This window comes from Diadema antillarum, unplaced genomic scaffold (genome assembly GCF_040938485.1).
Source record: "Diadema antillarum isolate AM-2024a unplaced genomic scaffold, OU_Dant_1.0 seq00000442_RagTag, whole genome shotgun sequence".
In the NCBI taxonomy this organism is placed as follows: Eukaryota; Metazoa; Echinodermata; class Echinoidea; order Diadematoida; family Diadematidae; genus Diadema; species Diadema antillarum.
In genome coordinates this window covers 1,709,336-1,723,208 of record NW_027271417.1, presented here as the reverse complement: position 1 = coordinate 1,723,208, position 13,873 = coordinate 1,709,336, and the positions used below count along the sequence as shown (strand labels likewise).

General features: G+C 42.8%; 1 protein-coding gene across 6 annotated transcripts in view; it reads left to right on the top strand.

Moving 5' to 3' along the window:
• Positions 1–13,873, top strand: part of LOC139732673 (KH domain-containing, RNA-binding, signal transduction-associated protein 2-like) — a 61,184-nt gene that overhangs the window by 447 nt on the left and 46,864 nt on the right. The gene's annotated exons all lie outside the window — the stretch shown is intronic.

The following is a 13,873-nucleotide window of genomic DNA, read 5'->3' as shown; positions in this document are numbered from 1 at the left end:
GTGTAAATATTAGACAGAAAGATCCGTCTGTCCGGAGGACTCTTTTATATTTTGCCATTAACGCTGTCCCCCGTAGACAGACGGAAGGTTGCAGTACCCATTGCTGTGTGGATGTTCTTAACCACTGTCTCTATGGAAAATTGGGTGAGGTACCTCACCCTTCTCGATTGCGTCTAATTCACGGCCCTAGGTCGGCAAATTTAAGCTTGTATGGTGAATTTATTTTATTATGAATACGTTACACTCACCAGATTAATGAATAATCCAACATTTTAGGAGAATTTTCAACGTAAAACACAGCCTGTCGCGTCGTCACATTCAAACTGCAGAAACATACACTATGAATCTATTAGCTAATCACATGCGAGGTAGTTTCTACGTGTTTGTTTTACTAAAACACGTACCTCGCATGTGATTGGCTTAGCAATTGTTACAGATTCAAAATGGCGACTTACTGCTCGCGAACGGCGATGTTGCGATATCGATAAAATTTCTGCATTATAACCGAGGTTATGTGAGTATTTCGATTGCACAATGTGAGAAATTTATCCCAAATATTGCTGCATAATGTGTCATGTCATGTCATACTTGTTTGAATGTAAAAAAGCTGTCTGAAATTTGGTTTATCGTAACGTTTGATCTGTGCGCGACTGCTCCACACAGGAGCCGCAATCATTGACTTCGGTCTGTATACGGAGGGGATCCGTGAAGCCAGACGCAGTCTCCGCGGAACATTCCCCGACGGACAGATACAGACCGATCTTTCGGTCAATGTAAATATACAACCACACGCGTGTGTCTTTACCACCCAGCCACACGAGTGTGGTTGTAGCCATGGCCCTTGTTACTGGATACAGCCACACTCGTGTGTAATGTACATAATCCACACACACGGAGAAGCTTTTTATTGTGTAGCGGGAATGTGTGTGGCCAGCGGCCACATAATCAACACGCGATCATGCACCATAGCAAACGATGAACATGAACCTGCCTCCTAACGTTAGATTAATCCCATTTAATATTATCACACCATCTACTTTGATACATCGTGTCGTTATTGAGACTTCGCCTTCGTTCGTTCGGGTACTCGCAAATCGTGCATCCACGATCCAGCGTACACAGGCAGCCGGCGCGCGGGTCCGGGTCCCTGCTGGGGCGGGCGGGCGGCACAACTGCGCTGGCTAGGCTGCAGCTGCACTGAGCGATCGCTAGCACACCACCAGCAGTTTAGCGATGTCAATCCAAAGTCCCCCAATTTAGTGGCAGTTGTAACTTTGCTATTAATTCTAAACCCATCATATCAAGCAAACACGATGAGAATGGAGCGAAAGATATATTTGTAAAATAACAATAAGGTATGAAAATGAGGTTACTTTCATCACTTCATGAGCAAGCTGATTGTGTGGCGTTTACGTGTTTGACATGCACGCACGGCGATCATCTTCTCTGTACCGTGTGTGTATGTACATGTGCATTACACACGAGTGTGGCTGTATCCAGCGACTCGCGCCATGGCTACAACCACACTCGTGTGGCTGGGTGATAAAGACACACGCGTGTGGTTGTATACACTGCCATCAATTTATGGCAGTGTATACAACCACACGCGTGCGTCTTTAAAGTTAGACTTTGCCATCCAGCTACACGAGAGTGTGGTTGTAGCCATGGCCCGAGCCGAGTCGCTGGATACAGCCACACTCGTGTGTAGTGCACTGTCCACATACACGTGTATGGATACACATGCGAAGAAGATGATCGTCGTGCGTGTCAAGCACATAATAGGGAGCTTTAGATTTTGACGCGCAGACGTTTGAGACGACGAGTGCGCTGGACGTTCTCCTCTCCCCTGCGTCGTGTAGAAAAGTAGCTTTAGATTACGCTGGGACACAACGTATAAGAAATAAAATCGCGCCCCCATATGATCAGTGCATGAAAAAGCTCCCTACGTTGCAAACTGTGCGGACGTAAAAATAACCCAGTACGCGTTGTGAAAAACTCAGGCGACGCAAGCTCAAAATAGATCGACTTGACGCTCGCTACTGCGCACGCTCAGAACATGTTTTTTTTCCTTTGAACGTCCGCGCGTCTAAAATCTAAAGCTCCCTAATATGAACACCACACAACCTGCTTCTTGCTTACAAAAGCGATGAAAGTGGCGAACCTCATTTTCATACCCTCTGATATTGTTTTTATAAATATATTTTTTTTTTCGCTCCATTCTCATCATGTTTGCTTGATACGATGGGTTTAGAATTGAATATTGATAGCAAAGTCAAAAGTATACAACTGCCGCTAAATTGGGGGACTTCGGATTGACATCGCTAGACTGCTGGTGATAGGCCCTAAAAGTCGTTACATCGTGACGTATCTTGTTGGGTGCTAGCGATCGCTCAGCGCAGCTGCAGCCTATCCAGCACAGTTGTGCCGCCTGCCCCAGCAGGGACCCGCGTGCCGGCTGCCTGTGTATGCTAGGTAACGGTAGTTAAATTCATATAAAAATCAGATGTACACCAAGCCATGAAATGACATCAATTATCCGTAGATTGATACGTAATATACAGTACACATGAAAAGTGTTGAAATCTGTCGATTTTTCATTTTCTTGTAAAAATCTTGCATTTTAATAACTTTTCGCGTTTACGATTTTCCTATTATAGTAGCGAGCGCCCTAGCGACCCTAGTGGCTACAATTTGCCGATCATCATAAGTAGAGAGCTGAGCCAGCGCCCGACGTCCGCGGGCAGTCGTAAATCACACAACGCCCATAGCGACTCCCGCGGCAGCAACCGCGAAGCTCTTCACGGGCTCCGATCGGGCAAGCCAATTTCACTGAAACAGGCATTGCAAGGTCCATTTCGTGTACTGTTCTTGCCACATGCGCTAATTCGCGCGGTAAATTTTCCTTTCAAAATATCAGAAAACACTTCAGTTTTGAAAAAAGTCAAGTTTCAATACTGCCATATTTTGCGCAATGTGGATTAAGTACAAAATACACCAAAGGTCACGACAAATAAGTGCGAAATTTCGACTTAGCATGCCGAACAGATCGTCCTCCTCGGGCTACTCGCGGTAGGTAGCAGACGCAAACCCACATACAGGATGGCAAAAGTAGTTCAGGTTTGTGATTCGAACATGTTGTTTGCAGTGCGGCCGTATTACTTTTGAAAAGAATGATATCAATGCACCCCTGTCATGACTGCTACAGCTAGTGATCGTCGCGAATGGGCTCAGAAACTGAGCACACTGTGTGTGTAGAAAACGATGTACATGCGCGAGAGCGCCATCTAGTGCTGAATGAAGAACGCTAGTAACGGGTGCGCGATTTGCGCGTAGGCCTACCTTAACGAACGAAGGCGAAATCTCAATAATGACGCGATGCATGATCAATCGTAAATCAAAGTCCAAAGTCACATGTAACTTTGCTATTGATTATAAATTCATCTTATCAAATAAAGAAAATGAGAATAAAGTTTAAAATGAAAAAAAAGTAAATTTGTCTAGATGGTGAGGTAATATGAAATGAGGTTAATCTAGGAGTAGGATGTAGGTTCATCGCTTTGCGGTGGTACCCTGTATATCATATCACGTGTTGATGTGTGGCGCGGCCACCCCCCACACACACAGCCATGTTCCCTGCTACGAAAGCTTCTCCGTGTGTGTGGATATGTACATTACACATAAGTGTTGCTTTATCCCGCGACTCAGGCCATGGCTACAACAACACTCGTGTGGCTGGATGGTAAAGACACATGCGTGTGGTTGTATACATTGCCTTTAAATTAAAAGTATCTAGATCTAGACTAGGGTCTACCGTCTAGATCTAGTCTTAACGTCAATTAAATTTACTACCAGGTTGTCGCCACTGACTTCGAAATGTCACTTAGTCTAACGTTACACTTGCATGTATTTCCTATGTACTCCCGGGTTGGCGAACCAACGATAGGCAGTGAATTACTTCGCCGCCCATAGCACGCCACGTATTATTAGCGCGTGTGTTATAATATTAGGTAGGGTGTCTGGAGCATTTTTGTAACTTATCAAATTAGGCCAAGTAAAAAAAGAAAGTAGTTTCTCGTCCGTGTTTTTTGAGATCAGTGTGTGATGAGGGAGGTCCTTACTATTTACTATTTTACTATTTAAAAAAGAAAAATGAAATTTTCTCGTCCGGGTTTTTTTGACGCAAGTGGTGAGGGAGGTACTCACTAGATATTTATTATTTTTTTTAAGCCCCTGAAAACCACACATGTGAAATTCGCTACTGCCCTTGCTCGCGTTAGCATGACGTCATTTTTCATTCATGAATCGGGAGCTACACCGAAGCTGCATCATCATTGGCTCTTTACCCCTGTCATTTACATATTTTCCCACAACGTTATAACATATGTGTGCGACGATTTCCAGTGCGATCGGCCGAACAGTTTGATACTAAACTCTGCATTTTTACCTCAAGTTTTTGATTTTTGGCAAAATATTTTCCTCCTTCGGTGTAACCATGTATTCAGCGAAGCTATCATTGTGTTTGAGATTTGATAAGTCATATTTTTACATGATTTTAAGGTATGAATTTTTGAAGTAGTTTGATGTATTTGTTGGTGTGTGTGTATCAATTCATGCGATTTGAATGGTAGCAACATGTACGGGTGTGGAGCGACACACATAAGAAGCTCAACACCACAATGCAAATTGGTCGCCATATTGTATGGTTTGTGTAGCGTTGTGTACTGACGGGAGCTCTTCAGCCGAGCTCGCCGCCATAACCGCTATGTAACACGACGGCAAGCACGCATGTAGAGTGCAACGCATTGTGTACACCACACCGATCCATGGAGAAGTGAATCTTGCGCTGTGAGGGGAAGCAGATGGCCGGGCGATCAGCCAATCAGCGGCCCGGCTATCTGTTCGTGGCTTTCAAGGGGGGATTTTTCTAGGTGACGAAGTAGTTTCTCGTCCGGGTTGTTTGAAAGCAGTAATGAGGGAGGTCCTTACTATTTACTATTTTTGATCGAGCAGCCATGTCAGGCTCCATTTTGGCACTTAGGTGAAGCATGCTCAACATATGAATACAGTGAAAGAGGTCTGATATAAAACAAAACCTTGTATGAATATGACAAGTTAATGTTACTGGTTCAAGCTCATGTGTTTTGACCCTGATATAACAAGAAACCCGATAAAACAAGGTAGGTTTCATGTTCCGATGGACTTCATTATAACGAGGTTCCACTGTACATATGCCTGCTGCGCTATTTGTATTGTTTTTACAATTCCTTCAAATTGGCGAACAGCCATGATAAGCTAGCTATAAAATTAAAACGCTAGTGAGCTCACTGTGTTGCGCGCATAGCAACAACGTTTTCTGTATTTTCAGACAGCTCGCCCGCGAGAAATGTCGCCCGGAACAGGTCGCCCTCATGAGCGAATCGCTTAAGTTGAGATGCGAATTTTCATATATAAAAACAAATTCAATTTTTCTGATCTAAAAGGATTTGGTTTATTTCAAGGATAATTTCATGTTGAACCTAACTCGAATGAAATATTTGATACTTCCAAGACTTGAAAGGGTGATTTATAAATTACTGATTCATAAGCGCGACAACTCGTCACATACGATCTGTCTCAGGGGCGAGTTGTCCCAGATCAGTACAACTTCTGCACGCTGCATGCTGCACATTGTTACATTTACATTGTACACACGCGCGTACGTACCGATCGCGCGAACCACTCGCTAGAATGACTTCAATGGCAAAGCATTTAACATTTTACACACAGCAAACATCCTTCACAATCATCGCTACGTTTAATCACACGGCACTTTCTATTGAAAAAGACTGGTCGACTCGAAAAAGGCTAACGTACATGCATGATACTTACCGTACCACGGTGAGCTGAGGCACTGAGACGTACTGGTAAATACGTATGTACGTACAAGTAGACCTACGTAATTTTCACTGTAAACCGTCGCAGTTGGTACGGAGGATTTTCTGGGTTCGCAGCGGGAACTGCCGGATAAAAAATAGTAAATATAAAAAAATTGATGCGGCAATCAAAAAGGGGTGCGGGCGGGGACGAGAAACAACAGTTTTTGATATTTTTAAAGCCAATTTTAAAAAATAGTAAATAGCAAAAAAAAAAGCATGCGGCGGCTAAAATAGACGCGCGTGAGGACGAGCAACTACTACTTTTTTTTACTTGGCCTTAGTTAAAAAGTGGATTGTGAACTATTTCATATGAAAGAGAATCACTTCATTACGACATATTTCAAATTTCATGGCGAAATGATGTTTCTATCTCGAGAAATTTACCTTTCAAATCACGGCAATATTACCCCACTTTTTTACGAGCAATCACAGCAATATTACCCCACTTTTTTACAAGAACGCACAAAAATGTGTCCAAATCATGTTTGCAAACAACGCCGAAAGTTGCATTCGCGTGTGGATCTCCAGCGATCAGATAATGAGTGTACAGCGGTTAGAAAATATGCGTAAAAAGCGCGGAAGCCACTCCCCCTGCTGTGGCGTCACGCTGCACGTGCTGTGTGCATGCGAGCGCGTGTGTACATGCTTGCTCGGTAACTCTCTACCGATACCTTCCACACACACAGGGAGCTACAGCATGCTGTACTAGATCTACGCCAGCCACGCAATCTAATCAACCTCTCAGCTGCATTATTGCGAGCGTGATATGCTATGCATGCGGAAAACTTTCTGCGCCATGCCATGATATGTTGATGATAAATTACCACCATTCATACATATTGCCAAATGCCATATCGCAATCTTTTGAAAATAACTTCGATTTGAAGTTCAGTAAGGAAAAAAAAATTGTAGGCCCCATTCGGTAGATACTTGATCAGATCGTACTCACAGTTTACTGTTCAGTCGCCCCCAGACAGGACTGTTCAGTTGTGTCTTTCAATGCGTAGACCTACATGATAATCGTTACTATGGCAGAAATCAACTGTTCATGAGAGCTGCGGATCTATCTGTTTGCGTGGTTAATTATGTGATTATTACAGCTCATTGCGTTTGCGTCTTACTGATTGGAAGCGTGGTTGTACACCTCGTACCTACGAGGAGACAGGTTTAGTATACATCGTGTGAATCAGTGTGTGACAAACATGGCATGGTGGTGCATGCGACGCCGCCCGGCTGGGCTATGGGATCCGGGATGGCATCGACAGTGCTACACTTGTGCACTGTAGCTGTGAAAAAAGCGGGCAAAGCATGCAGAAACAGTCGAGTGCAAGCGAGCAGTCGACGATAGCGCGTGCTGTGTAAGCTGCATCAAGTAGCACGGCAATGCATACACACACGCCTGACATATACATACACACACAGCATACACACGCCCGTCATACACACAGCATGCACACACGCGATACTGCTTCGCGCTGTAAACGCCATGTGGCTGCGTTGTGTGTTGAATTTAAATATGCGTGAGCCTCAATGCGCGAAAGTTACCAAGGATCCTTGCATACAAAGCCGCGCCTACGACGTTCGCTGCAGCTTGAAAATCATTGCAAGGGTGGTTTTCAAGGCAAAATACACAGTCCAAGACGTGGAGCTAGCGAAAAACTAACCTCACCATCGGATTCAGCATATCCTGAATTATATTCCACATACTAAGAATGTTGCAATAGGATTGGTCCAGAGCTGATCACGTGATGAAGCGTAGTTTTGCCCATCACATCACCTGAGAAGAAAAGTTCGTTACACTCTATGTTGATAGCCCCTTTTGTTTCACTGATCTCCACACAGTCCACTCAGTCCTAATGCAAGATGAGTACGCGCGAAATAAAAGTGCGTTGCACTGTGGACTATCATATGACTTAGGTCACTTGATAGTACACAGTGCAATGCACTTTCACTTCAGTGTCGCGCGGTGCGCGCAGCAAATTCATTGTTTTGTCATCTACACGCACAGGTAGCCTAAGCCCTAAGGATACCTAAAGACAGCTAAAACGGTTTCAGATGTGGAATAAAATGGGAATTTCTAGGACCCTAGATGTGGAATATAAAGCAAATAATCAACTTTTAGTTTCAGGCAATGAGACAAACTATCACTTCCTCGGCGATCTGAATGTGTACGCTATCTTTCCTCAGCTGCGTTTCGGAAAGATAGCTACATCCAGATCGCCTCGGAAGTGATAGTTTGTCCCATCACCTTCACCAACGTTGATTATTTGCTTACTACTCACATACTACATGCTGGTGCAAGTACTGAAGCAGACGCTGAGATATGGGGTAAAACATTATTCTAACGACATTTACACCAATTTATTGGCGGATTCATGTACCAGCGCTCTAATACGATATAGAGACAAAGTTCTTCTTTCATATGATACCAAATTTGTTGGGATTTGATATCAGCATGGACTGTGTAAAATGCAAAAAAGGCGAAATCCGGCTCAAAATCGCATGCCAAAATCGGTGCAATGCGCATTTGCACTGTGTCCTATGGGAGTTGGGTGTTATAACATAGGGTGCAAGAACGTCCGAGGGTAGGTAGCGCACGATCCGACACCCTAGTGTTATACACACACTTAGTTCAATGTAGGATGCATTTAACCCCGGGGTGCTCCTTGTACACAGTTATACTGTGGGAGCGCCCTGAGTCAAAAGAGTGCTATCTCTGTAAGTTGGAAAAGGAACACAAATTTTTGCGCAACTATAAGATTCGTAATTTACCAGCAAAAGGCTTACTTTGGGTAAATTACAGAATACTGGCAACCAATCACGGATAGCGCAAATCGCTCTAAAAAGAGCGTAATTACGCTTGCCAACAGCAACCATTAAAAATATTAATCCGATTTGCGATACTGTCCATGATTTGGCTGACGACGATTGCATTTGTTTACGTGTGTTTTCTTTGGTCTGTGTGGTGAGAGTGTGGTATTCATACGTGGTTTTCGGGGGTTTTCGGGGGGGGATGTCCCTCGATAGCGATAACAATGTAGTTCTAGATCCTGACGATGCTAGTCCAGACTAGCCGTAAAAATTTACCCGAATTTCTGATGTATGCTCACGTTTTTAGGAGTTGAGGATAGTCCGTATCCTAGAAAACGATAGAAATTTAGGTGAGACTAGAAAATAATCACTTATCTAATTGCTGGTGCTAGCTTACAGTAGAGCTTACGCACTGTCTGGGTGCGCTTGACAGCCCACCATGTTGACTCTATGCAGTCAATACAACAGTACACATAATAGCTTATGTGTACGTGTGGCAGTGGTAGCATGTATTGAGTCTGCAGAACGCGCGCATGTTTACTAGTACAGTGTAAAGTACGTATAGCAGTTGAGCACGCAATTGTCTCATGACAATAAGCGTATACGCGCTGTCTTGCCAAACTAGTGTAGCGTTATTGATTGTGAATGACTTGTGTCGAAAAGAGTGAAAGGAAGAAGGGCTGCCAGCTGTGATGACGTGATCACGTTTAAAATCGTTCCGTCAGAATCAGCTCGATTTTCTTTATCGTTGATTTACTCGAATTGTCTTGATTTAGAGCAGTTTTCCTCCGAAACCACTCAATTTTCATAAAAATTGTGTGGTCAACCTACTTTTTGATGGCCATTCCATTTCTGGCCTTTTTTTGGGCCCCAGACGACGGGAAAGGGAGAGCCGCTGGAGGCGGCTCTTATACGCACCAGTATGCTAATTTATATGACGCAAAACCGGTATTCTGTAATTTCCCCCTTTTATAATGTACATACGTTTCTCATCTTATGATTTCATGATACGTTCACTTGTTAATTTCCACATTTATCCCATGTAGTCTTGAAAAGACTCTTTTTCTACGAGATCATCTCCATCATACATGTACCTCCCGATCATTCTTTGGCTTTCGATGCAACCTTTGCGTGGCACTTTAGGCATTGATGTGGCGATATGAATAACGCATGAGAGTCGCCATGATTTTAGCCTTTGAACCAGGCCCTTTCGCTGCGCGCTGTGTAGTGGCGAGCGAAAGGGTTTGAGTGAAATGTGCCCACACCAGCAGCGAGTGATCGGGCGCCACACGATGTCGCGCAGCAAGAGTGCCTGGTCAAAAAGGCTATAGTGCTACCGACTTGCCCAAGGTTTCAAATTCTGTCTTCGTGAGCAGTTGTCGATCTGGAGAACCCTGCTGACCGAATCATTCAAAGTCATCGATTAAGACAGAAATGGACTATTAACAGACTATTATGTTCAGCATATATCCTCTTGTCAATAATTGGAATACATCGTTAAGTATTCAAATTGACGCATTTTTTAGTATATAAGGTTAGATTTAACCGCGATACTACGCCTTTCCAGATCCAAAATCCTTCAATGCGCAGGCCCAATGCTTTGCATTAGGGCTGGTCGCAGTTAGCACCTGGCGAGCTTCTCTTGCTGTATAGAATGCCATTTCACAAGTGATAAGGTCACTAAAAGCCTGTGCCGCCTCACTCATTGCGCTTCTAGCTGCGTGGTAGCTGACACATTGAACACTGTGCGATCGCGAGATTGCATGCCTTTGCTCTCTGCTGGAGGAATGTTACATCACAGAAAATTGCCATGATCATTGATCATCATGATCATGGCGCAAAATGTGAGAAAGTTAGCAGTAAGTCTGTGATACAATACCTTTCATTTCTGAACGTCCTGGCTAGCCAGAACAGTTACGTGAATATTCTTATGCCTCCGTCATCCATCCCGACCCCGTCACAAATTGCGCAAACCACCCACGTGGGCGAGACTTGTGTGTGTGATACACAGCCCTGTTGCTGTACACGAGTGCTTGCTTTGCACGGCGTCTGGTCAGGGCCAAATCGGGCAAGTAAACGGGTATCTGTGTAGACGATATAAACACAACAAACTGACGAATTGGGATAAGATTTTGGATTTTTGCATTATTTCATAGAATAATTTCACCAAGGCAGTGGACATAATGTCCTTTGTGATAGGTTAATTGTTGATCCCCTGCTAGAGGTAATATTAAATGCAGCGTCCATTCATTTAAAATCATGAATGAAGGACGACAGTTTACCACTGGTTGCTTTCCGTTGTGTGCCAATGCACGGAAGGGCATTAGAGCATTCATGTGGTGTACCATAAGTGCTTTCATTACGCACTCACATTGACACATACTATACACACACTGCATCCCAACGCAAAATCTCACACACATGCACACAGCCCTGTACTGGAACACATGCTGTCGAACCCGCGGTGCCTGATAGGTATACAAATTCGCATGCACTGCTTGATTAAGGTAAAATCTCGCACCGATAATGTAGGGCCGTAAAGTGCACAATTTGCCCATTTCCGTTCATGCACCTGTCGCTGTTTGTCCCTCTCGTACTTTATTATTTCATGTGTATCACTCTTTTTTTACATCGAGTGAAAGTAAAAAATATTTCCCTCCATCACAGTGAAAAATGTCTGTGTCGCCGGCAAGAACTTTATGGACATGTACATGTGTTTGAATTTGGTACTGCGTTTGACACACACACACTACCTGTAGAGTGTGCTCACATTACAGGTTTGGCACGTCCACTTTTTCATAGAGGGGAGGCAATATTTTTGAAGGGAGGGTAGTTAAGTCACATATCATTTTGAACTTTGGCATTTTACAGCATTGGGTTGAACCATTTAATGATGGGTGTGTTTTGAAAAATGGGAGAAAATAAGGGTGGCAGCTCAACAGTGACAAAACGATTGTCCAATGGCGACCCTATGAGAGCACTAGCGAATGGTGAATTGCATGTGTTGTGGGGTGTGCATGGGTGGCTTGATTGAGAACCTGACGGTATGCAAGCAAGGCTGTTTGCGCGGGTCTGATGCAGGTGCATTGTAACATGTGCAAGCTGCATGCTTGCGACTCATCGCTAGTACTCATTGGGTCGCCAGATGGAAAATACCAAAATGTAAGTTTTTTCCCATAAATTAGGTGATCCGAGTATCCTCTCGGATCACCTTCTGTATCTGTACTGATTCTTTGTTCTTCTTCTTCTTTCTTTATTTCTCCTCAAAAGTTGTGCAGAGGTTAACTCAGAAAGTCTTATACCTATCAATTTCAAACTTATACCGTATATGTATCATGTCCCAAAGACGACAGATCTAATAAAATCATAGTGATCAGTCGACCGTGACTTTGATGTCATTATATGAAAACACATTTTCATTCATATCTCATTAATGGAATAGAATTTCTCAATGAAATTTACGTCACATATATTTCAAGTCAAGTGCATTCTACTCATATTCGCGCGTTGAAATATTTACATGCTCCAATCGAGCTCAATTTTTTTTGCACACGTTTCATACCATTTGGAGCATTTTTTTAAAAATTGAAAAAATTGGACGTAGGTACGCGCACATATACGCACGCACAGCTTATATGCAATAGAAATTTCCTGTTTTTTCACACGGATCGGATGTCTGAAATGTCAAGGAATATTTCTACCAAGTTTTAAGTCAATCCGACTCAATATGACGTCATACGGGCCCGTCAAAGTTAAAATTCCGCGCGCGCGTCAATGGCGATATACAGTTCAACTATGCAAAAAAAAACTGCCAATTTTAAATCCGATTTTACTCGTCAGGATGGACGGTGACCCCCCCATTTTCTTTACACATTCTGAAAGCTGATGAGTTGTACATGTCATTTCGTGGGTTGGCGATGCTGGAAAAATGATTAAAGGATATCAAATTTCTTAATGAAATAAAAAAAAGTACATTTTCAAAATGACGTCATCAAATTTCAAGTTCACTCGAGCGTATCTCACTTATCCTTTGCCGATTTTCCCCCAAATTGCAGTATGTTAAATAGCTTATTAAATGCTCTTTCATAAATGTAGTATCAAAATTTTGATGGGATGACGGCATCACCTCGTAAAAATGAATTGAAAGTAACCTTGTCAAATTTGACCAGTTTACGTGTTATCTCTATGGGAGTGCAGTTTTTCTGGAAATGAAAATTGACATGACTATCTCTATCGAGCACTAGCTCACTTACCCTTCGGTGAATTTCTCCCAGATTTTAATATGTTGTAGCTGAGACTTTGCGCTATCGTTAGTGTGCCCTTCGTTTTTTCATACGGTGTCAGGATCACGTCAAAAAACTTGGTTGAAATCAAAGCTTATCTTTGATGTATTGAGATATTTCTTTCTTTCTGCAACTTTCTTTGCAATAACTCAAGAAAAACAACCCCTATCACCCCCATATTTTGCACATGTTTAGTTCATGTCATGTGCATTATTTCATAAAATAACAACTACTTGATCGGACACCATCTTGGGTATGTAAATTAGGGTCAAAGGTCATAAATGTTTCATCATGTATCTTGGTGAATACATTCTTATCTTTCCCATATTTTGCACATGCAAAGACCATGTTACAAGAATCATTTTGCAAAATAACCACTTTTTGCTTAGATGCCATCTTGGGTGTGCAGAGTGAGGTCTAAGGTCAAATATATTTCATTCTGTATTTTCGTTAGTGTATACGGAATTCGGCACCAAAGATGGCAGGTCTGACTCCCTTTTCTAAATGAGAATCCAAACATCACATGACCAATGTCCCTAAACTCAGGTGAAAACTGTATGGTCATGCCTATTGGGATCAGGACTGAAATCATTGATTTCCAAATAGATCGGATCACCTAATTTGTCAGTGTTGACAAATTCCAACTCTAGTTTATGAGGTGTTTTCATCACAAACTGCATGGAAAAGAAAGGTGAGAATTTTAATTTTCACATGACGAGATTATCAGAGGATGAAATATCAGTTTTACTTGTTTCTAGTGTTATGTTTGATAATCTTTTTAAAAAAAACGGCTCAAGGCTGTGCATGTGGGTCTGATGCAAGTACGTTAACACATGCAAACTGCACGCTGCTGGCGACTCATCG